The 25,201-nt window shown below is 49.5% G+C and overlaps 1 non-coding gene across 1 annotated transcript; it reads right to left on the reverse strand.

Annotated features, from left to right (window-relative positions):
• On the reverse strand, positions 1-1,572 carry LOC119168410 (uncharacterized). The gene has a single exon (XR_012884419.1). It is a non-coding gene; the product is annotated as an uncharacterized LOC119168410 (transcript).
• Between the last annotated feature and the right edge of the window lie 23,629 nt (positions 1,573-25,201).

Here is a 25,201-nt window from a genome sequence, read left to right on the forward strand (position 1 = left end):
TTAAAATTGGAGAAAGCTGTTGGGGCACAGCATCAGATGGTGCTTGGTGCTCTCTTCACTTAAAGAGTGACGATTGTGGGAGACAATGTCACCATAGTGACTGAATGATCTCTCTGCATCAACAGAGTTGATTGATATCGCCAAGTATTTCAAGGGGATTGATGAAATTGTTGGAGTAAGCTGCTCCATCCCTGCCCAGAAAGCCAGTATGTCGAAGTCTGCTCCTGGATTTTGTTGCTTGGACACAAATGGAGCCAGGCCCCTGTCACTGGTCTTTAGTTCTTGTGCAGTCTTCAGGTAAATCTGCCATTCGGCAGCTAGAGCAAGTGATTCTTCTGCAAGCTGAGGCATACCTTTCAACTCTGTCCTCATCTGTGGAAGACACCAAACTTGCAGAGGATCCAAGCACCTAACATACTTGAAGAATTGCCACGTATTGGACTTCTCCAAGTATACCTGTGCTTTGTTAGCCGCTTTGGTCATTGCAGCCTTCATCTTGCTTTCAATTTGATTGGCTTCATTATGTGCAACATTCTCTCTCTTCAGCTGTGTTGCCAAATCCTCCTTTGAAGCTGCTTCAAGGAACCCCCAAAGTGTAAACAATGCATTGTACGCTTTGTGGAAGGCTACGCGCTCACCTTCTGCTGCTTTCAGCAAGCTGGAAACTTTTTTCCCAAATACCGCAATGCACCGCATGCTGTACCAGAGCTCAGTCGAGTCTTCACTAAGCAGTTTCAGAAGAGAATCAACACACGCTGCTTCACCATACTTCTGGTGGACTTGCTGAAGCAATGAAGGATAGTGCTCGAAGTAGGCAGAATGTTGTTCCGCAGCCTCAATCCATGAATTCCACCTGCTTCGGACAGGTGCTGGCGGTGCTTTGGCACACTGAACTCCGCACTCTTCCAGATGTGATTTGTAGAAAGCTCTCTTTCTACTCGACAGGCGGAAGGCCTTCTTCTTACAAGCGACAAGCTTGTTCACTAAGGGAAAAGATGCCTGCAGTGTGCTGCCAACAATGTTCACTGTATGGGCTACACACGTAATGTGAACAGCACCTTCACAAAGTGGCTTTATGCACTCCTTAAAGGACTTCACCATGTAAGGGGCGTTATCGGTAACAAAGCCTGATACATCATCAAATTCAACTCCATACCTCGTGAGTGTTCTTGTCACGATGCGTCCAATGACAGATGAGTTCACTTCATCCATGAATTTCACTTCCACGAGTACAGGTTGTAGTGCAGCATTTGCCGTTCTGGCCAATTGAACGAACAACACGTTCACAACCTATTTTGGTCGGTCGTTGGTGGTTTCGTCTATAATTACAGAAACTGTGGTGCCTTGAAACATAGCTATCAAATTTGCCTCTTGCTTTTTGAACAATTCTGGAAGTCGTCGGCGGAGCGCGTCGGATCCCGCACCGATCCGCCATTCCGAACGTGTGTCTGCAGAAACGTTCTCAGTTTCGGATTGTCCACCTTCTCAAGGGGAATATTTGCGGATATCAATGCATCCAAGAACTTGAGCACAATATCGTTCCTCGCTTCACTAGCCGTGATTGCGGATCCCAGCGTTTGCAGTCTACTTTGCTTCCTCGGCGCTCCTGCACTTCCGGCTCCATCTTCCAATGGTTCCTTCGCTTAGAGGAGTGTTTGTTTCAACGAAATTCTTGCGATGAGGATTGCTTTCGATGTGCTTGTCAATAGTTGATTTGCGGAGATGGTCAACTGCTCTTGCGCAAGCGCGGCAAAAAAGCACACCTCCATCTTCGTAAAACTCGGCGTGCTTGTATTCTCGAGCGCGTTTCCTGGCAGTCTTTTTACTTAAATGTGACCCTGAAGGCGCCATGTCTATTCATGCATCGATCTTCAACCAAAGCTAGGGTGGCTAGAACGACCAAAGCAAACGAAAACAAGGTGCACGTGCAGTGTGCTTTTCATTCATTTCATTTTCATTTTCAACATTTTCATTCCACTGTCTATACAGTGCCGACTGTTTCATTGTTACTTGATGATATCTTTTTTCATTCTGAGGTAGATAGCTAAACACAAGAACACTTATCAGAGAAGCCAGTGGTCGTTTCCCACTAGCACTCTTAGTGTGTTGTGCTTTCAGCACTTTGTTTTGAGCCTCTATGCCCTTGTTGGTGCTCAAAACTACATCAAAACCTAGACGGTAGTAGGCCACCCAGAGCTCTTTGAGAGGCAGCCACACAGTTTCAAAATAGTTCTGAAGCTTCTCATTCTTCCAATGGACAGAACTGTGAAGATCCTCTTTAGCCTTTTCAAAGCTCTCCTCACTTTGAGAGTTGGCAATCTGCTTCATCAGATGCAGGACGACGCTTGGATGTTCAACATTATTCTCTTTTCGACGAAGCCACCTCTTCCAGGCTTAAAGTCTGTGAAAGTCACGTAAAGATATGTGACTGCAGCTGTGAATGGGAATGCAGCTCCTTCAAAATGGCCTCAGAAGCACGTTTCTTTCCAGCATTGAACCGAGCAACCGCTTCCGCAACAGCAGTTTCGACTGTGAAGAGCGAGGCGTGCTTGGTTTTCGGTACAAGCGACCAGATCACTGAATGGAGGCTCTCATTCGTGTTTTGAGTTTTGCCTCTTTGGCAGCGCTCCAGCAGCTTTCGATCTGAGAGGCGAGTGTACCCTGGAAGGAGCGCTTCTGCAACATATTCCGGGAGGTTGTACCGATGCTTAGGAGGAGCCTGCTGCCTTGCCACTGCCTTGTTGTGGGCACACCATGAGTCTTCTCCCTTTGGGCACCGTGAATGTTGTGGCTTTGCATCAGTAGAAGTCGCATGATAGTAAGTGGCAAGGACAGCATCCTCCATCTCATCGATGTTTCCCTGGTGTGCCTTGAGTGCCCAATCATAATAATTTGTAAGCTTCGTTACAAGCTCAGCAGTGAGCTTTCCTTTGTCACCGAGGCTTGGCCGACCTTCCCTCTTGCTCTTCTGCAGAAGGTGTCTCAGTGCAGCACCCATCCTTTTATGTATATGATTTACGCAATCCTTTTCGATAGCCACGAAGCCATACACTTGCTCCTCCTGAAGGCTGTTGAAAGCGCAGCTATCGCCATCGCACAACATCGTTGTGTAGCAGAATCTATGCTTTTCGAGGGACCGGCGAAACAGAATTTTGGCAGCCTCCACCTCCATCTGGCCAGGCTTGCTCGAAGAGTTTTTTTGGCACTTCTGCCGAGCTCGCCACTCACTGTATCAAGGGTCGCCGTCTTTGGGGCCAATCTCGCAACCCAAACAGAAGTTCGAGAGAACTTTGAAGTCCAACACATAGCTCGAAAACAGTTCTATTACAGTTCCCACACAAATGTGGGACAAGTGGCCACGAGTGAGCCAAGTTCCGTCGAAGGAAACTGCGATATTGCCGGGGTTCCCGAAATTCAGTTCAGAATAGATGGCCTTCACAGCTGTTGCGCACTCTCTCATAATACCCGCAGATGCGTTCATCGCGGCAGGGTTCATCTTGGTTTGACGTAGTCTTGGTACGTTTTGTTGTGCATTCCACGACGAGACACATTCAGGGCCGAAAAAATGTCGTTTAGCACGGTTTGCCCATTGCCCGTGCTCATAACTGCACAAGCCGCAAGCACATTTACTTTGAAAGGGTTGCAGGTCGCATTCCCCCCCTGCTCTCGGCGAGCTCCATCTGGCGCTGACATCTCCGCAGACGGCACAGTTCACCACTGTTCTAACTGCCAATCTGTACTCACGGTCGCCCCATAAAACGTTCAATGGGCCAGAGCAGAATTCGCATTTCGTGCACCGAAGCAGTTGGTTCAGCAGCGGTAGGCTTAGCAGCGTCAACTCGGTGCCGGACCCCGCCGCTTCCGGGGAATCTCCGATAAGCGACCGCTTTCGGCGGGTAGCTGATAACGAAGACAGCTTCTGTCGTTGCTCTTCCGCGCGATGCTCAATTGCCACTTTTTCCGCTTCTGTCACAAAATGCATATCGACATGCGTTGTCCTCGTGTCGTCGGCCACAGGCATCGCTTGCGCGGCTGCAGCTTCGGTGGATATCGTACACTCGCTGGCGCATGTCGCGGAGCTCGTCGCCATCGATTCACTCGACACTGCTTCAGGTATCCGAGACCGAGGCTTGCGTTTTTTGCCGTAGGCATAAGCTGTCGCGAATTTGCGTCGCCCGCCAGCCATCGTCGCGTCCGAACAATTTGTGACAAGTGAGTGAGTGAGTGAGTAACAACTTTATTAGTCGAAGGGGTGAGGGGTAAGGGAGGCTAAGCCACGAAGGCTGCCAGGCTGTGCTTCTCGATGACTTCTTCCGCTCGTTTCAGGACCCGTGTCTGGATGTCTATGTCGTTGCTGGAGAGAAGGGCCTCCCATTGTCCCTCGGTGGGGGGTGAGCAAAGGAGGTCGGCGGGCGGGGGATCCTCCGGGCAGCCCCAGAGGATGTGGTTCAACGAGGCAACGTTGCCGCACAGGCAGCAGCGTGGATCGATGGCACCTGGGTGCATGTATGAAAACACGAGGGGGCACGGGAAGGTGCGGGTCTGTAGGCGACGCCAGGCGATCTCGGACCGCTTGGGAAGGCTGCTGTGAGGATGTGAATAGAAATATCGCTCGAGGCGATAGTGCTGAGTGATGTCGTGGTAGGTGACCAGGGGCTCCGGCACCAGGGCGTCCGACTCTGAGTGGCCCACCGCTCGGTCGACGAATCCTCGAGCGCGTTGGTGAGCTGTCTCGTTGCCGGGGTGACCCGAGTGGGCGGGGACCCAGATCAGTTCTATGCGGCACTGCTCATCTTGCTGCAGTAGGGGCCGAAGTAGCCGTAAGGTGGTAGGCGAGACGAGACCTCGCGCGAAATTCGAGATGGCTTGTTTCGAGTCGCTGATTATGACGCTTGCGTCAGCCGAGGTCGCGGCCAAAGCAATGGCCACTTCCTCCGCCTCGACGGCGTAAGGCGTTCTGACGGTGCCAGCCGTGATGGTCGGCCCCAAAGGAGCTGAGGAGGGCGACACGGAAACGACTACGAAGGCGTCCCTGCGTGCATTGTATCGGGCCGCATCTACGTAGGCGACGGCCGGGTGGTCGGCGTACTTTGCGTGAAGCATGGCGGCACGGGCTTGGCGGCGAGCGTCGTGGTGGCCCGCCAGCATATTCTTAGGTAGCGGCTTGATGTAGAACGCCGCTCGAATAGCATGGGGTAATGAGACCAGATCCGGAGGGTGGGAGGAGGTGTCGTGGCCGATGGAGGAAAGGATGTGGCGACCGGTCGGCGAACGGTAAAGGCGTTGCACTTGAGCGGAGCGGTGAGCCTCAATCAACTCGTCGAGCGTGTTGTGTACACCCAAACGGAGAAGACGATCGGTGGACGTGTTGGGGGGAAGGCCGAGGGCAGTCTTGTATGCCCGGCGGATGAGGACGTCAATTTTATCGCGTTCCGATTTTAGGAGACGTGTATAAGGAAGGCCGTACGTGAGGCGGGAAACGACGAAAGCGTCGACAAGGCGAAGTAGATCGTGTTCTCGCATGCCCTCACGCCGCGCACGGACACGGGCGAGCATACGTGCGGTCTGCTGCACCGAGAGCGAGAGCTTGTCTATGGTGTGTGTATTATGGCGGTTGGACTGTAGGATCAGCCCGAGCACGCGGAGATGCGAAACGACGGGGACAGGAGTAGAGTTGGCATGAACCGTGATGGTGGGGTGGGGAGTTTTGTAGCGACGCCGGTCGGGAGGCCGCATGAGAAGAAGGGCCGATTTGGCCGCTGAGCAAGTAAGACCGGCCGCGTGCACGTGGGACGTGACGACGTCGGTTGCGCGTTGCAACGTCTGCTCGATATGGCCGTCAGAGCCCGACGTGACCCAGAGAGCAATATCGTCCGCGTACAGGGTGTGTTTAAGACCGGGGATACGGTCCAGCTTGCCAGGAAGCGAGCGGAGGACAAGATTGAATAGAAAAGGCGACAAGACGGCGCCCTGAGGGGTGCCACGAGGGCCAAGCTCGTACGTGGGAGACGGGAGGTCCCCTATGATGATTTCGGCCGTGCGGGCGGTGAGGAACGCGCGAATGTAGTTGTAGGTGCGGGTGCCGGGATTGAGGGCTGCGAGTTCGGCAAGGATAGCCGAATGGGAGACGTGGTCGAACGCCTTGTGAAGGTCCAGGCTAAGGAGAGCCTTTGTGTCTGAAAATGTGGGTGGGTCGAGGAGATCATGGTGGAGTTGTAAGAGGACATCTTGCGTGGATAGGTGGGGGCGGAAACCAAGCATGGTGTGGGGAAGGAGATGGTGTGCGTCCGTGTACGTTTGCAAGCGAGCGAGAACGACATGTTCTAGAAGCTTGCCGACGCACGAGGTGAGTGAAATGGGCCTGAGATTCTCGATTGTGAGTTTCTTGCCCGGCTTGGGGATGAAAGCCACGCGAGCGTGTTTCCATGATTGGGGGAGGTTGCCGGAGCGCCAGCACTCGTTGAGGAACGAAGTGAGGGTAGCAGCCGAAGGGGCGTCGAGGTTTCGGAGGAGCTTGTTGGGGATGCGATCTGGGCCGGGGGCGGAAGTGGTGCGGAGCTTCTGTAATGCCGCGTAGACCTCCGCTTCCGTGATATCGGCGTCCAGTACTGGGTTGGGGGCCCCAGAGTAGGACGCGAGAGGGGGAGGAGGTGTGCCAGGAGGCAGAAGCTGAAGGTATTTGGCGGACAGGTCTGCCATCAGCGACGGAGTGTCGCCGGGGTAAGCCCGGACCACTCGTTGTAACTGCTGCCGAGCGACCAACTTGGCAGAAGCAGGGTCGAGGAGGTGGCGGAGGAGATGCCAGGACTGTCTGCAGCCCAACTGACCAGAGAGACCCGAGCAGAGCTGCTCCCACTGTTGGCGGGCGAGCGCGGTGGTGTGTTGCTCGATCGTACGATCGAGGTGCGCAATGCGGCGGCGTAAGCGACGGTTGTGACGTTGCTTCTGCCAACGGTTGCAAAGGCCGGTGCGGGCGGCCCACAGGTGGGCAAGACGGGCGTCAGTTGCCGGATAGTCCTTCGTGGTGGGGATCGAGGCGGTGACTGCGTCGAGGTCCTCTAGCAGCTGGTCGGTCCACGTCGAGAGGTCCTCGATGTTGGAAGTGGCGGAGTGCAACCGGCGTTCTCGGAAAGCGTCCCAGTCTGTATAGCGGGCCGTGTGTGGGCGCGGCTTGCTGGGGGAGGTGAGAACTTGAATGGTGAGGACATAGTGGTCACTGCCGAGGGACTGATGCGTGTTATACCAGCGCGCGTCGGGCACGCTGCGGCAGAAGCTGAGGTCCGGGGTGGTATCGCGGCACACACTGTTGCCGATGCGCGTTGGTTGCGTGGGGTCGGTGAGCAGGGAGAGGTTGAGATCGTGAGCGAGCTGCCACAGCCTCCTTCCGGGGCCATCTGCCTTCGAGTAACCCCAGTCCGGATGCTTGACGTTGAAGTCGCCGAGAATAAGAAGGGGTGATTTGGCTGCTTTCGCTGCAGCGGCACGGAGCAAGGCTAGGAGAGACGCGTCTTCAGTGGAGCGAGGGGGGTTGTACACGTTGAGAATAAACAGAGAGGGCTGTTCACGTTGCTGAGGTAGTGTCTCGAGAAAGACGTGATGGACTGCAGGGAAGGGTAGATCGTGTCGATTGACAGCGAGCGTCCGCCGGGTGAGGACGGCCGTCACGGGATGGGGCAGAGGATGGTGAGTTACTTGGTTGTAGGCGACGTAACCCGAGAGGGAGACGTCGGCGTGAGTTTCCTGTAGTACGATGATATCAGGCGCGTCCGAGGGGTCTAGTTGTTGTAGGTGGAGAAGGAGGTGGTTACGCTTGGGACGAAAACCACGGCAGTTCCACTGCCAAATGGTGACGATGGATCGGTCAGCCATTTTTAACAGCGGAAGATGTTGCCTCGACCGGTGTTTGCGAGGTTCGGGCGGCGCCGGAGGAGGTGGTGGTGCGGGCATGGAGGGGTAGCTTTGCTCGGATGCTTCCAAGCATGGCAGTTTGTAGGCTATCAACTGTTGACTGTAGAGATTGGAAGGACGTGGCGGGGGGGTAGGCGGCGAAGTCTGTGCGCAGGGAATTTAGAGCTTCGTGCTGTGCAGTGAGAAGCTGGTGGACGGAGTTGAAGCGGCTATCCAACCGCTCTTCAAGATCCACCAAGGCCGTCTTGATGGATACCTGGACCTCTTCAGAAAAGTGAAGAGATTCAAGGGGAGTGTTGGGTCGACGGCGCTTGCCAGTGCATCCTTCGGGAGTCTGAACGTCCATGTCGGAGGAGGAGCAAATGGTAGAGGGCAGAGAGGATTTCACTGTGATGGCTGATTCCAGCTTCTCTTCAAGAGCTTGCAGTTTCGCTTGGAGGGAATCAATTTGGGTCTTCTGAGCTGCAATTTGAGCGCTTTGTGCAGTGACCTGCTGTCGGAGGGAGGCGTTTTCTTGCTGCAGTGCAACAACCTGCGGCTCCGAGGGCAAGCCGGGGGCGCCGCGGGGCCATGTCGAATTCATGGGCTGTGATGTGGGTTTAGGCACCGCTGGTACGGGGGGCGGAGAGGCAGTAACCGACTTGGGCGGTGGAGCTGGTGAGGGACCACTTGCTGCTTGCTGGGAAGAGCGCACTACCGCTGCGGGCGGAACAGGCTGTTGTGGCGGGGGGTGTGTGTCAGGTGCCGGGGCCTTCTGGCGTTGAGGGCGCTGCACGTAGCGGTGTTTACAGTTGGAACTGTACGTGGAGTGATTCCCATTGCAGACGATGCAGCGGGGGTTGCAAGTGGGTGGCGATCCTTCGGGCGGTGTGGGGTGAGCAGCGCCGCACCGATGGCACCGCTCCTGCCGCGGCTTGGGGCACACGTCGGTCCGGTGGCCGGTCGAGCGGCAATTGTAGCAGGCTTCCACCTTGTTGCGGAACGGAAGGAGGCGAAGCTGGACACCGTGGTAGAAGATCCACCGCGGTAGTTTCGGCTCCATGAGGGTGACCAAGATGTGAGGGGCCTTGCCCATGCGGCGGCCGCCCACAACAGAGAGGGTAGGATTGCTTGCCTGAAGGTCTTCAAGGATGGCTTGGTCCGTGAAGTCGTCGAAGGCGTGGTACAGTATGCCCCTGAGGGCATCGTCTGGCGGTGGGGCGTAAAGGTGGACGGTGAAAGTGTTGCCGGAAACCGTGAGGGAGGTGATGCGGAGGTATGCTTGTGCACGAGCCGAGTCCGCGACGCTGAGCGTAAAAGTGTTGTTGACGGGGTGGATCCGCACCGTGTCGCGAGATGCGGGCGGGAGGTCTTGCAGGAACGCTGCTTGCAGCAAGGCGGTGTACAAGTGCCAAGGCTGTAGCTTGGTGAGTTCTACGGGGCTTTTTGGGCGGCCGACGATGTGAATCGTGTCCGCCGGGAGACGAGGGAGCGGAGCGCGGCGGCGGTGCTGCGGAGGCGATGTATTTACCCGCTTCGACGAGGGCAGAGAAGCCGGCGTGGTGGTGGGCTTAGTTGCGGCGGTGGCAAGGCGCAAGGCTGCGCGGCGTTGCTCTTGGGCGCGGAGGCCTGGCGACTGCCAGGATTCGTCCGAGAGTTCCTCGGGGGACACGTCCTGTCCTTCGACAATATACTCCATAGCGGTGGACAGCTAGGAGATGGGCGACGAGGCAGCGGCGGGCGGCCGGGCGGTCGCTCCGTCTGTCAGCTGATGTGCAGGCGGCCGCACTCGAGCTAGGCCTAAGAGGCCTAGGTCGGTGCACGGCGTGGTCGAAGGCTTTCGAAAGCTCTCCCGGGCCACCCCGGGCGAGTTTCGCAATAAAGTGGGTGTCGAAGAAATCCAGACAATGTGCTCCAGCCACCCGTGAAGAAATTATCCGGATAGGGTCGAAAGGACCGACGCGAGGGCCGAAAATTGGCGGAGCCGAAGTGAGGTGCGACTGCTCTCGACGGTGATCCCTTTGTGACAAGGAGTCGCGCATTGTTGCACACAGTTGGGCAGACGAAATTTTCGGTCGTCCAATTGGAGAGCAGGATTTGCCCCACGTGGTATAAACGCGCCAATGCCATGCGAGTATTTCCTCCTTTTCGGTGGCGTGTAGCTCCATAGTCGCCAGACTTAGGGTTGTTTTCTCGCTAAAACCGGATTGCTGAAGAATTTAGCTTTTGAATGATTCCAAAATGGCCGTGCTGCGGCTAACGGTTACCGCAGACGACGGCATTGAAATTGCCCGTTTTGGGGGGGCGTTTTCGAGCGAGAGTGATCATGAAGATCTCTTTAGAACGCAATAACAAAATGAATAGTAATCGGAATGCGTTAATATTCCAGCAATAGATTCTTTTGAACGTCGAGATTTCGAAAAAAAATATTTTGAAAAATTGATTTTTCGGAAATTTTTTGCTCTAAAAGACCCGTGTCTCCCCTTAAATCACACTGTAGCAGCGATTGGCCCGAATTTGTATGGTGTGACAGCTGTGGCAGCAGTATGTATCACCACCTTCACCGATGTTCGCTCACCTGACTTCCTTCAAGACGATCGCACAGAAAATTTTACGTTGGCAGCAGCGAGCGATCTTTCCAGTTGTTTGACGTCGTCTTCCGTCGTTAGGTATCCAGAACAACACCGTCTTGAAGTTTCAATTCCTGCAGTTGCCTCCTAAGGATAGGCACCTGAACCTGCCTTTAGTCCCTTCAACCTAGACAATCATTGTTTTTGTCTGAATAAACGGTGAATGAATGAATGAATAAATGAACATCAGTGACGTCGCTCATTGCATCGATAAGACTTCGCTCATTGCATCGAGTCAACGCATCGAGTGTTCCAACGCACGTGAATACACGGCTGAACTCAACCGTGAACCACAGAACAGGGAGTGAACTAACCGTGCCACCACGCCAACTACGCGCTCCTGTCACGCGTCGTGCTTGCCGGCCGCACACGTGTCGCGTGACGTATACAAAGCTGCCGGTCCACAAGCCCCGCTCTAGACGTCCGAGTTGTGAATTCAACCTCTCCCGCTCTTGGGAGACGTTGAATTGGGTTCTTTTCACTTGAAACAACAGGTTTTTCGAAGACTAATTACTCAAGATTAATGGCTCTTTTCCCGAAAATAATAGTTGTGTTATGTGCTCTGAAGATCAGACTTTACGTTCCAATAGTTATTTTCCTTATTTACACAATTTTAGGAACGAATGAAGGAAGATTTAAAAGGTATACATTGGCCTAAGACAAACAGCGGGAGCTTTTCCGAACCGGAAGCGTTGCTGCTGACAACAACAGTGATGTGCTCCTTGCTCAGTTTCTCTCCGTGGCACGGTTCTCCAGAACGGGCAAGCTGCTTCTCCTGCAATAGCTTATAAAAAAAGCCCGGTTTCGTTGAGGTTGAAGGTATCATCCGCTGAATAGCGCTGAAGCAGCTCCACCAACTTCCCACCACAGAGGTTTGCTACTAGTGTGCTGTCCACGGCACCACTTTCACCGCACATTTTTTTTTAAAACTAAGGTTGTACGGCTTATTAAAGTTCCCGAGCCAGCCATCGCTGAACTTGAATCCATTGATGCCACGCTTAAGAGCCAAGGTCTCAGCTTTTTGCTTTAATAGGGAGTTTTAGAATAGCGCACTGCAAGCCCTTGCGGTGCGCTCGCTGCCACTGTGCATGCGTCGTAACGCAAGTCGGCGTTTGCGTTCGCGGAATGCATGCATCCGAAATTGCGTGCGGTGATGGCGGCCCGCAAGCGCTGGTTTCGAGGCTATGGGTACAGTGTACTAGAAGGGGGCAGTGAAGTAAACGTGGCGGCCGCGCCGCATCTTGGCTGATTCTCCGGCGGGTGACAATAGCGGCGGCCACTTTCCACTTGTTGAATGATGGCTGCCTTCTTCGCCATGGTTAGCGTTTTGTATTTGCCGCGCTTCGACGTCGTCGGCCCGGCCTTCGCCGTCAGCTGTGAGGGCACCGTTGATGCCATTTCACGCAGATATCTTGAGACAGTGGAGCAACCAGAGTGGGGTGAAGTCTCAAAATAAAAAATGAACGAGCAGTACGTGGCAGAATGCTGTACAGCACGGCTAACATGAACGACGAAATGATTCGCAACGCGGACGTACCGGAACTGGAACAGGCTGGTCACGATGACGATGCGAGCCCACACTTGTGCAGTGCCTCTGAGATCAGCATTTTTAATTGAAAATCTCCAAGGCATGAAGTCGCGACCGACATATAGCGCCATAGATCAATAGTTTTGGTTTTAATTATGTTGTTTTGCATCTCTGAGGCCATACTTTGTGTTCTGTGGGTACCGGAGAAAATATTGGCGGCCGATTCAGTGTGTGCAACACTCTCGGACAGGTTCCGGATTATTGAATCTAGAGCTGGCGGCTGTCCGAAATATCGGTCGTCTTTACACATTACTTCTATGGGGACACTGGCGGTGCCGCACGGCAGTCCGGGTTACTAAGCATGTCCGAATTATCGATGTTTGATTTATCGGTCGGTGACTGTAGTTACGTTTTATTTACACCAATCCATGAAAAAGTTACAATTTTTATTTCATGAGTTTGGGATGTGACTTTCTTAAAAAGTAGTGCATTCGGAAAGCTCGAATTCAGCAGACATGTTCCTGATTGTTCACACTGCGAATGTGAAATTTAATGCTTTTTTCTGAATTTAGCCAAAGTTATGAAGTCATCATGTCGCAGTCTCTCAGCTGCGAATTTTCGCTGGTTACTTCTAGAAGATTTTATAATGTTTCAATCTTTTAAAACACTTTATCATTTTTTTCTTGCACTCACTGATCCTCTAGCATTCAAGGAAAAAAAAAGCATCAAGAAAAATGAATGAGTATTAGTGACGCAGTGTTGATTCCAAAATTCAAAACACACAAAAAGTTTTATTTGAATTAATTGCAAAGAACTGAAAACTTGCGAAAATGAACTCGAAGCCACAACACTTACAATCACTCAGATTATTACAATCACTCAGAAAGCCCCTGGGGAGTAATCTGAAGTGGGCTTTTGTTTTTGCTTCTTCTTTGAGGCTGCCTGGAATGCCATTGAAGATGTGCACTTCCTCTTTGCTGTAGATGCACAATGGTAGTCTTTCTTGACTGCCCACGAGTCGCCTAGGCTTGTTGGCTCTAGCTGCTGTTCACGCAAAGTGAACTTGACTCTTTGTTTGCCATGGTTGAAACGCATAACAGCATGAGCCACGGCAGTCTCTATAGCATTGATGCATTCTTGTCCTTTTGTGGCAGGCTCCACATAAGAGTGCAATGCTTTATTTGCATTCTTTTTCCTCTCGCACATCTTTGCAGGGGCTTCTTGTTAGACAAGCGCTTATACATGGGGCACAGCGCATGGCTGACAGCCTCGGGCAAGTTGTACCTGCTTTTTGGCGTGGGCTTGTTCCTTGCCATGGCTGCATTGTGCTTGCACCATGACTTGGGGCCCTGTGGACAATAGTTGTGGTTAGGTTTTACATCAGCAGACGTTACTTGGTAATATGTAGCCCACATTCCCGGAACGGGATTTGAAAGCCCAGCCGTGGTAGCTTATCAATCTTGTGGGGAGAGCGTATAGGCGACCCTCGCCATCTATACGCTCTCCGCCCTCTCCTTTGTGTTTCTGCACAAGGTTCGGAAGTGCAGTTTCGTTGTGCCTTTGCACATGGTTCACACAGTCTTATTTCACGACATTGATGAAGCCATACACTTTAGCTTCGTTGACAGCACTGTACGTCCGGCTGTCACCGTCACAAAGCACGGTGGTATATCTGAGGCCATGAAGCGAAAGTGAACGCTGAAATAAAATCATTCCTGCCCCCATGTTCATTCGGCTAGCCTTGCATGAGGCGTTTTTCTGGTATGAATGCCTAGATTTCCACTTGGCATATTCTGAGCGGTCGGGTTTTGGGCCACGTTCACAGCCAAGGCAGGACTTGAATAGCAGTACATAGTCAAGCACATTTTCAGAATGTCTACTACTATGGAGGCCACTCCAATGTGAGAGGTACGCCCTCTTGGGTGCCAGCTTTCATCAATAGACTGCAATATTTCCAGGGTTGCCGAAATTAAGGGTAGGCTATACTGGAAGCTGAACTTTATTTTTTAAGATATCTTGATGAAATTTTCAGGTTATGTTTACTACATTAAAATTAGAGAAACTGCAAAGTTTCGTGAAATTGTGTGTGCCTGAGGAAGAGTTGGAATAAATCCCAGGACATAGCAGAAAGCTTAAAATATTTGTGGTCATTCCGGGATAGATATTCTAGGACACTAAAGAGCCGTTCTTTTTTTTTTCAATGTCCCTTTCAAAAACTTTTTATTCGACTGAATTTGATGTAGCCAGTAATGATGACTTTTATCAAAAATAATTGTTTAATAATAATCAATGGCACCAATTTTCAAAAAAAGAAGCTTGATAGACCGTGCCAAAATCATCCAGCAACAGAATAAAAAAGAACGGTACACGAATCTGATGAGCAGTTCTTGAAAAATCGCTTTCCTTAGCACCACAACTAGCTAAAATATCCATTTGGAGAAAACGGGCTCTGAAAGTTTGGCACATGTGTTTTCTTCAAAAAGCTTCAGCAGAGTAGCTTGACTTTGTGCACTCTTTTCCTCTTTTGTCTTCCCTCAATCTTTTCATAGTGCCATTTGGAATTATTTTTTCAGACCTAGGGCATGTCTTCAAAGAACTTGCTGGGTGGCCAGGTGTACTGGTCGAAGTCCAACAGCATTTGATATCACTTCCATTGCTTTGCAGCACCCAGCATTGTAGCTCAGCGCCGCTTCATTCAGTGCTGTTTCTACAGCAATCAAGGACGAGTGCTGCTCTTGTAGAATTAGTGACCAGAGAACAGAGGGGAATGACTCTGATGCATTCCAGGGTCTTTGCTCCCAAGCAGCACCGAAAGAGAGACTCGTGCGCTGGTAGATCGGCAACATAGCCTCGGAAATGTAGCCTGGCAGCTTGTGCTTGTGCCTGGGTTGTGGCTCATCCTTTGCTTCTTCAGCTTTGTGGCGGCACCATGACTCGGCTCCCCTTGGGCAAAAGTCATCGTGAGAGTCTTGGTTAGTGGATGTGGCGTGCCATTACGTTGCCATCACTGCATGCTGCATTGCTGTCATGTCACTGGAGTTGTTTTACAGAGCCAAACCGAATAGCCTGTTAGCTTCTCAATGGGGGCTTAAGTGAGCTTCCTCTTCCCACTCAGTGGCTTTTCACTCTTCTGCACAATGTTTCGAAGTTCACTTCCCATCTCTTTCTGGACATGATTCAGACAATCCTCTTTTACTATGGGCACTAGCCCATAAACATTTCCTTCAGTGAGGGCAAAGAATGTACGGTGTCTCCATCAGGCACAAGGGTGGTTTACCGCAGGCCATGCTTGTCAATGGACCCCTTGAATAGAGGAAAACCTGCTCTCAGTTTCTGCATCGGTGTTTTTCTGGCAAACATAGTGCTTGTGCCAGCTGTCATAGGTTGCATCTGCAGGCTTAAGCCCTCTTTGACATCCAAGGCAGCGTTTCGACAGAGCTACAGCATCCAATATGAGGCCCATGTAGAAGTCAATCACAGTTCCCACTACAATGTTATGTGTGGCCACGCTTGATACAAATACCGTCACACATTAGTGTGATGTCCTCGCCAAAGGTGATGTCCATCTACCTTTTCCTATGTCACTGCTGTGGCATATTCAGCAGAAAACTTGTCAAGAGCAGTGGCTTCTGCATTTTTGAATGTATTTTTCAGGTGTTTTTGAAAAGTCTTATGGTGGAGACCTGTATAAGAGAAGTTCATGGCTGCCCGAAAATCGATGAGAGCTGTTTGCCCCTTACCTGTGCTTCATGGCCAATATAGCGTAGACATTCACGTCAAAGCCCGGCAAGTTTTGTTTTTGGGGTGATGTCCACACTTTATTGATAATGCCACAAGAGGAGCACACAACTTCCAGCTTTGTTGTCAGCTCAAGCTTGGTACTCTCTCGGACAGTCATGCTACCTCTCAAGCGCTGCTTGCACACTGTGAATTTGAGCACCATGGTAAAGATGTTCATTTAAACGAGCGAGAAATATCCACCATGTCACTGCAGGTGCGAAAGCCGGCTGCAACAGTTCAAAAATTTTCTCCGTCGCTGCCGTAGGTTGGAGCTCAGCACGAACGGCTTCTCGATGTCTCGCATTCACACCGATTTCTTCCTTAATTAGGAAACGCGTCCGTAGATGAAGAGTCGACAGCCCACACACGCTCGATGGCCCCGATTCAGACGAAGTACTAGGTCTGGCGATCTCTGCAACACTCCGTGTCACTCTCGACGACACCAATTCAGAGCACACGTTGGATCCACCGATCTCGGACACGGTCGATGCATTCGCGGCTTTTGGTGCAGAACTGTGTCATATTCTGGACTGGTGGCAGCCGACAGCACAATTCCGTCGCTGCAAGCATCTATGCTCTGGGAACTTGCAGCAGAAAAGCGGAATTTCGATTCTCGTAGAAGCTGCATAATGCCTTTTCATTCTTCGAACTTGCGCACTGTCTTCCGATTCGTTGCCAGCATCGCGCACAGCAACAAAGATAAAGGGCACAGAACCTTACGCGAGCAAGGTTGACTGGATGCCCGTGAGGCTGTTGTAACTTGCCTTGATGTTCTCGTTGGCGTGATGCAGGTACGGCCCTCCACGCTTGACAGCAGAGTTAAGCTGTCGCCAACTATGGTGTCCAAGTCAGAATGAACCACCAATTCTGTGTCAGTTTGAAAAAAAAGTGGCAATGTCTTTGAAAGTTTCGGTACTGCCGTGATTGTCCTTGTTCGACTTGCTTACTGCGAACACTCATAGTTGACTATAGGTGTGCCCACGTAACCTTTGAAAGGAAACTGGTTTACAAACTTGGTCAAGTGGAGACTAGCCTTGTCAATTCGAATAAAGTTGTCGGCAAAGTTGTGTTGCAGCAAACTCATGCATGCAGGTATGCTCTTTTCATCGTCTCCATCTTGGTCCTCATTTTCCTATGTGATTTTAAGACCCCAGTAGCTTTTAGCCAGATCGTCGGGGTCGGTCTCCTGAAGTGGTGTGAAAGGCTACGGTTTCATCAAGTTGTTTGTCTCGCCTTCCTTAATGCGGCACATGCCTAATCTTTACATATCTTTACATTCCTCACGGCAGCTACCTTAACTGAACATCTCACACAAAAGCTGTGACTTGCGCTGTCAAAGTTGCTCCCCATGGTTTAAGCACCCCTTGGGAGACCTGCTCTTCGGTTGTCCAACCTGTCAACTCTGACATACTAGTTTATGGCCTTAGCGCCGTCGTATTGAACAACTCCTTCAATCCGAATTCAATCCTTCAATCCGAACTTCAATCCGAACAACTCCTCAATCCTTCAATTCTGCGCGTACCACGCCACCCAGTCCTTAAAGAGTTCCTCCGAATGATAAACGTTTTACCTACCTTCAAAATAAATATCCTAGATATACGGGTCTTTTCAATGATTTGTCCCGAAGTCACCGTCGACTGTTGGAGGTACAGTCCGGCATTCGTTTTTCTCATGCATTTATTTTTATGGCAAGGCTAAAAGCTTGCTAAGACAGGCATACCTGGGCGAATTTCTGCAAGTGTAGCCCCCAAAACTTTACATTTAACAGCATCGGAAAAAATGCACTCTTATTCTTTCACACACATGTCCAATGCCACAAAAGCAGCACTTTACAAATGCACAATTTGATAGTTCACAATTTCACAAAGGCAATTTCACAAAAGCAGCGATTTCTTGGTCACTCCAACCATCCTACACCAGCTTCGCAAGGTTACGAAGATGTTGTGTCTTGGTTTTGAGCTCCCGTTTCTTTTGTTTGCACACCTGGGTCATTCTCATGGCAACATAGTAGTGCAATAATTGGGCCATGATTTCCTCTTTGTGTTCTTTACACGGAAATGAAAACACATGTTCTTTCAACAATTCTTCAAGCGTCTGTTCATACACGTCCTTTCTGTAGAATGCTTTTGAAACTTGGTTTCCGCCGCCCGAAGCAAGCAAAAAACATTGCGCTTTGGATGCAGAAGTCCGCCTCTTGTCTTGCAGTTCACTAAACTACTTTCTGGTTAAGAATGGATTTCTCACTCCTCTATTAGGCTCTGTCGACAAGTTGAGCAGGTGGAGCACTTGAGGAGCTTTCTGCACATAAAACCTGCTTGATAATATGTGATGCAGCCAGCTCCCTCAGGTATCGTACACACATTGGCGAAAGCCTCGGTGCACTCAACTTCTGCAACAACCGAACCGTCCAATTTCTGCTTCAGCATCTGAAGCTTCTTCTCTTCACTGCCACTCCTTGGAAATGCAAGTTTCAAGTCTGTTAAGGTAAGCACATGGGTACATTGAGCAGGCTCTACCTCACAGTTGCCCAATTTCGGCGGTTTGATCAAACTGTATACTGGTAGCATATTGTACAGCTGCAAAAACGTAGGTAAGGATGGATGGTCAATTTGTCCAGCTGCCTGGCAGATTATTCCGAAAAAGCGCTCCAAAACATCTTGTTTAAACTTTCCAGTTAACACTTAAATCTGCACTCTTTTAGCAGGTACCTAGCGAGTTCTAAGGCAGACAAAATTGTGACTCGAAGGCCAGCAGCAGTTTGCTGGGTCAAGAAGTTGTCGCGGGATATCTTTCCAGCCATAACTTCTCTCTCCCACTTGTTCAACCAGTGTAATAAGAAGCAAGAACTCGTAAGTCTCGGCTTCCTACAGTCATTCCCTCCTTGGGATTATTTATATTCAGCGCATCAAAGAGGGCATTGAACTTGAGAGTAAACTCAACTGTACCGGCGAATTTCTCCAGTCCCAAAGTACCTCTTTTAGAAAAAAACTGCAACCCATTCGTCACACTCCGGCTAAACAACTGTGTGGCAAGCCTTACACGCATCTTTTCAGTGTTAGAGGGATTTACATGAGCAGATGACAGCTTGTGGCTGACACGTAAGTTTCCAGGCTGTGCCGAGTCTATAACAAACAGTTTGTCATAGTGTTCCCATCGCGCATGGCCACCATGAAACAGCAACACTTTCTGTGCATGCAAGCGGTTGCGCACACATTTCATTAGGTGAGGCGCACCTGAAAAAACACAAACATTGCGCTTGTCATCAACAGGGTGTGTGAATAAGTGCTTCGTGTGATCAATAGCACCACTGACTCCAAACTCTTTTCACATATTGCGATTGGTAGCAGCTCCATCGCACACCACTGCATCCACTGAAGCACCAGCTTGTTCAAGCATGAAAATTGCTTTCAAAACAAGCTGTGCAAGCACTGCTCCTTTCGGAGGGACCTTTGCTGGCTAACACGGCTATCGGCTTAGAGTAGTTGTCCCCGAATGCTCGTAATGTGAAGACGAGTCCGTTATTTGCAAGGCCGTCACTGGCCGTTGCTGTGTCACCAAAATCACTAAAGCCAACGTACGTCATTGACTTCGAATGTACTGTCATTTCTTTTCTCACCATCATTTCGTCGAAGACCAAACTACTGTGGCGTTAGAGTTTTCTTTGTGGCCATCTTTTTTTTGAAAGCTGCGAAAAACCTGCTGTCTAAGCCACACTTCACTCTGACCATGCTTAAATACTTCCGCACGGTTGTAACACACGGTAGAGGAAACACATTGTTATCTCGCAAGAACGAGTATGCCGATGAACTTTTATGTGCAACAAAAGCCACATGAGAAGCCAGTCTTCTGTGTATCGACGACTCTTTTTGTTGGCCAGCCTGGCTGCAGCTATGCACTCTTTTATCGCAGTTAGTTGAGAGCCCGGGAGATCAAGGTTGCACAGCTTGCTGTCGAGCTCTTCTTCAGAAATCTTCTGTGCGCGTTCACGAGCTTCTTTGGGCTAAGTTGAAAGCAGCTTGAAACGGGTAAGTAGACGATTCTTTGACCGTTTCAAGGCATAATTTGCCTGCCGCAGAGCTGCAAGTTCGTCGCTTGTTGTATTGCTCAATGGTAAATGGGCACCACCTTGCTTCGAGCTCCTTTGTCTTATCACTGCTCTTTTTTGGCGAATGCGCAGTGTGTCTCACAGACTGAGACATTTTTGGCAAACTGATGCATCTGCACTGAGTACGAACTCACATTTGTTGTGACGCCATCTGCGATTAAGGTCGATGAATGCACTCCTCGGCTCGGCTTGCGGGTATTTTACTGTGCTAGGTCCACCAGAACAAAGCTTCAGCTCGTGCACACGCTTTAGAAAACCTTCAACATCTTCAACAGTTTCCGAGCTGTTTGTTTGCATATTCTTCAGTTAATAAAGGCGATTTCAAAAGCACTTTGCAGTTTTTTTTTTCTTGAAACTAAAAAAAGTGAAAAGCCTTTAATATAAAAAAAAGTGGGGATTTATCTTCACCTTGCTTTGTGTAGATCCGATAATTCCTTAATGAGAGCTATAGGATCTTCAGTCATCTCCATTTTTCTACTGTTTCGTGAATTTCGTCTACTTGTGAGAGGTGCATGGGATATCTTTCTTGTAATTGCATTTCATTCCCACCAAAAAATCCATACTTCTTGCTATCTCCGCCCACTTTTCCATCCCAAACCGCAGCACCCCGGCGACAAGTGCCTCATCCACGGTGGAGGAATAGCTAGGTGTCTGAACGAGTCAGCGGCAGCAGCAAAACGAGCGTGCGCGCTTTGCGTCTCTTCCGGTAGATGGCGCTACAGCATTGGAGGGTCATACTCGCTTGCGAACAGCAGGTGAAGCGTACGAATGAACACATACACATCCGAATAAATACCAATATTGTACTTTTTTATGGGTTATTGTGACGGACGGAAGCTTCCTTCACTTAAGAGAAAGCTGAATGATGTTGTTACCGTTGGAACAAGCGTACCAAGTCGTAAAAAACGTCGCTTGTTGAAAGCGGCATTAGACTCATTAACTTCCACGTAACAGCCGGCGTGAACTCTGTTATTTTACTGACAGATTTGTTAGTGTGGGTTCATGTAGTGCACTAGTTTGTAGTCAAACCTTGCATGAATATACGGATATACACACACATGCTCCTGCCAAAAGAAGGGTTGCGGTTCCAGTCTCCGATCCCGCATTTGTCAGCCTTCCGTGGTTTTGTGGTGTAGTATAAACATATACTAATGTGTCTGTACTGCTTTTATGTATTAAACTTTTTTGAAAGGTTTCAGGAAATACTCGCGTGCTCGAAAAGACACACGTTAGGTGTGCCGTGCCATTTTGTTTCTGTCGATCGCTGCGTGTGCTCGCAAGTTGGGGTTATATCTTCCAGTTATATATTTCCTTGAAATTTCTACCTTATAATTTGCGTACCACACCACCCAGTCCTGAAAGAGTTCCTCCGAATGATATACAATTTACCTACCTTCGAAATAAATATCCTAGATATATGGGTCTTTTCAATGATTAGTCCCGAAGTCACCGTCGACTGTTGGAGATACAGTCCCGCATTCGTTTTCCTCATGCATTTATTTTTATGGCTAGGCCAAAAGCTTGCTAAGACAGGCATGCCTGGGCAAATTTCTGCAAGTATAGCCCCGCAAAACTTAACCTTTAACAGCATCGGAAAAAATGCACTTTTATTCTTTCACACACATGTTCATATGCCACAAATGCAGCACTTTTCAAAAGCACAATTTAATGGTTCACAATTTCACAAAAGCAATTTCACAAAAGCAGCAATTTCACAAAAGCAGCAATATCTTGGTCACTCCAACCGTCCTACACCAGCTCCGCAAGTTTACGAAGATGTTGTCTTGGTTTTTAGCTCCCGTTTCTTTTGTTTGCACACCTGGGCCATTCTCATGCAACGTAGTAGTGTAATAATTGTGCCATGATTTCCTCTTTGTGTTCATTACACGGAAATGAAAGGCATGTTCTTTCAACAATTCTTCAAGCGTCTGTTCATACACATTCCTTTCTGGAGAATGGTTTTGAAACTCTGTTTCCGCCGCCCGAAGCAAGCAAAAAACATTGCACTTTGGATGCAAAAGCCCGCCTCTTGTCTTGCAGTTCACTAAACTACTTTCTGGTTGAGAATGGATTTCCCACTCCTCTATTAGGCTGTGTCAATAACTTGAGCAGGTGGAGCACTTGAGGATCTTTCTGCACATGAAACCTGCTAGATAATATGTGATGCAGCCAGCTACCTCAGGTACCGTACACACATTGGCAAAAGCCTCGGTGCACTCAACTTCTGCAACAACCAAACCGTCCAATTTCTGCTTCAGCATCTGAAGCTTCTTCTCTTCGCTGCCACTCCTTTGAAACGCAAGCTTCAAGTCTGTTAAGGTAAGCACATGGGTACTTTGAGCAGGCTCTACCTCACAGTTGCCAAGTTTTGGCGGTTTGATCAAACTGTATACTAATAGCATATTGTACAGCTGCGAAAACGTAGGTAAGGATGGATGGTCATTTTATCCAGCTGCCTGGCGGATTATTCCGAAAAAGCGCTTCAAAACGTCTAGGTTAAACTTTCCAGTTAATACATACTTAAATCCTCACTCTATTAGCAGGTACCTAGCGAGTCTTGAGGCAGACAAAATTGTAACTCGAAGGCCAGCAGCAGTTTGTCGGGTCAAGAAGTTGTCACGGGATATCTTTCCAGCCATAACTTCTCTCTCCCACTTGTTCAACCAGTGTAAAAAAGAAGCAAGAACTCGTAAGTCCTGGCTTCTTACAGTAATTCCCTCCTTGGGATTATTTCTATTCAGCGCATCAAAGTGGCCATTGAATTTGAGAGTAAACTCAACTGTACCGGCGACATTCTCCAGTTCCAAAGTACCTCTTTTAGAAAAAAACTGCAACCCATTCGCCACACTCCGGCTGAACAATTGTGTGGCAAGCCTTACGCGAATCTTTTCAGTGTTAGAGGGATTGACATGAGCAGATGACAGCTTGTGGCAGACACGCAAGTTTCCAGGCTGTGCCGAGTCTACAACAAACAGTTTGTCATAGTGTTCCCATCGGGCATGACCACCATGAAAGAGCAACACTTTCTGTGCATGCAAGCGGTTGCGCACACATTTCATTAGATGAGGCGCATTTGAAAAAACATAAACATAGCGCTTGTCGTCAACAGGGTGTGTGAAGAAGTGCTTCACGTGATCAATAGCGCCACTGATTCCAAACTCTTTCCACATATTGCGATTGGTAGCAGCTCCATCGCACACCACTGCATCTACTAAAGCGCCAGCTTCTTCAAGCATTAAAATTGCTTTCAAAACAAGTTGTGCAAACTCTGCTCCTTTCGTGGGACCTTTGCTGGCAAACACGACTATCGGTTAAGAGTAGAGTTCCCCAATTGCTACTGTACAGATCTCTGTAAAACTCCTCCGCTATTTCAACTATCCTATCCATATTGGTAGTTTTTTTGCCTTCTTTGTCCCTTAGTGCATACATCCGATTTTTGCCTATCCCAAGTTTCCTCTTCACTGCTTTGACGCTTCCTCCGTTTTTCAGAGCGTGTTCAATTCTCTCCATGTTATACCTTCTTACGTCGGATACCTTACACCTATCAATCAACTTCGAAAGCTCTGCTAGTTCTCTTTTGTTTGTTGCACGTGAGACTTTCATGATTTGATGCTTCCTAATGAGATTCTTCATTTTCTGGGAAAGCTTGCCAGTGTCCTGTCTAACTACCCTGCCTCCAACTTGCACGGCACACTCCGTAATGATACTCGTCAGATTATCATTCATTGTATCTACGCTAAGGTTGGTTTCCTCACTAAGAGCCGAGTACCTGTTCTGAAGCGAGACTGAATTCCTGTACTTTCTCTCTCTGTGCTAGCTCATTGATTGACTTTTTGCGTATCAGTCTCTGCCGTTCCTTTCTCAAGTCTAGGCGAATTCGAGACCGTACCATTCTATGGTCACTGCATCGTACCTTGCCAACCACTTCCACATCCTGCACGATGCCTTGGTGTGCACTCATTATAAAGTCTATTTCGTTCTTATTTTCGCCATTAGGGCTCCTCCATGTCCACTTGGGGTTTCCTCATTTTCGGTAGAAGGTATTCAAAATCCGTAAATTATTGCGTTCTGCGAATTCTACCAGTAGCTCTCCTCTGGCGTTTCTAGTACCGATGCCATAATCTCCTACTGCCTGGTCTCTAGCCTGCTTCTTTCCTACCTTTGCATTAAAGTCTCCCATCAGTATTGTATACTGTGTTTTTACTTTACTCATTGCCGATTCCACGTTTTCATAGAAGCTTTCAACTGAACCGTCATCATGGCTGGATGTAAGCACGTAAGCCTGTACCACCTTCATCTTGTATCTCTTATTCAGTTTGGTTACGATACCTGCCACCCTTTCATTAATGCTATAGTATTCCTCTATGTTGCCAGCTATGTTTCTGTGAATTAGGAACCCCACTCCCAGTTCTCTTCTGTCAGACAAGCCCCGATAGCACAGGAAGTGCCCATTCTGTATCACCGTATAGGCCTCATCTGTCCTGCTAACCTCACTGAGCCCTATTATATCCCATTTAACACCCTCTAGCTCCACGAATAGTACAGCTAGACTTTCCTCACTAGATAAGATTCTAGCGTTAAACGTTGTCAAGTTCAGGTTCCAATGGCGGCCTGTCTGAATCAAGAGATTCTTAGCACCCTCTGCTGCGTTGCAGATCTGATCGCCGTCGTGGTCAGTTGCTTCGCAGCTGCTGGGGACTGAGGGCCGTGAGTTAGTTGACAGGTGCATGTGGAAGGTAGTGGCCAAATACTGCACCAGGGTGGGCAATCCTTCTCTGGTGAGGGAGTGCGTTCCCGGCGGTGGTTATCGGTGACGCCGCACCCAAGGCCTCGTAATGCAGTTCTATCACCATGCGGATTTTTTTTTCATCCGATTTGGAACTGCGCGGCACCGGGATTTGAACCACGGATTTTTTGCATGCGAGGCGGATGCTCTAACCACTACGCCATCGCTGCCATAACTACACCATCACAGGGCAAATGCCTCGCAGTGCAGCACTTCCAGTTCTACCTGTACGGATGCTTCTTTACCATGGTGACAGACCACCATTCTCTCTGCTGGTTGGTCAATCTGCGTGACCCATCTGGTCGGCTTGTGTGTTGGGCAATTCGTCTACAAGAATATGACTTCATGGTTTCCTATAAAAGCGGTCGACGTCACGCTGACACAGATTGTCTTCTGCGACTACCATTTCCAACAACGGAATGTGAAACGGACAACTTCGACAACTACATCATCTCACTGAACCAACTGTTTCCTGTTACCAAGAC

This window comes from Rhipicephalus microplus, chromosome 6 (genome assembly GCF_043290135.1).
Source record: "Rhipicephalus microplus isolate Deutch F79 chromosome 6, USDA_Rmic, whole genome shotgun sequence".
Taxonomy (NCBI): domain Eukaryota; kingdom Metazoa; phylum Arthropoda; class Arachnida; order Ixodida; family Ixodidae; genus Rhipicephalus; species Rhipicephalus microplus.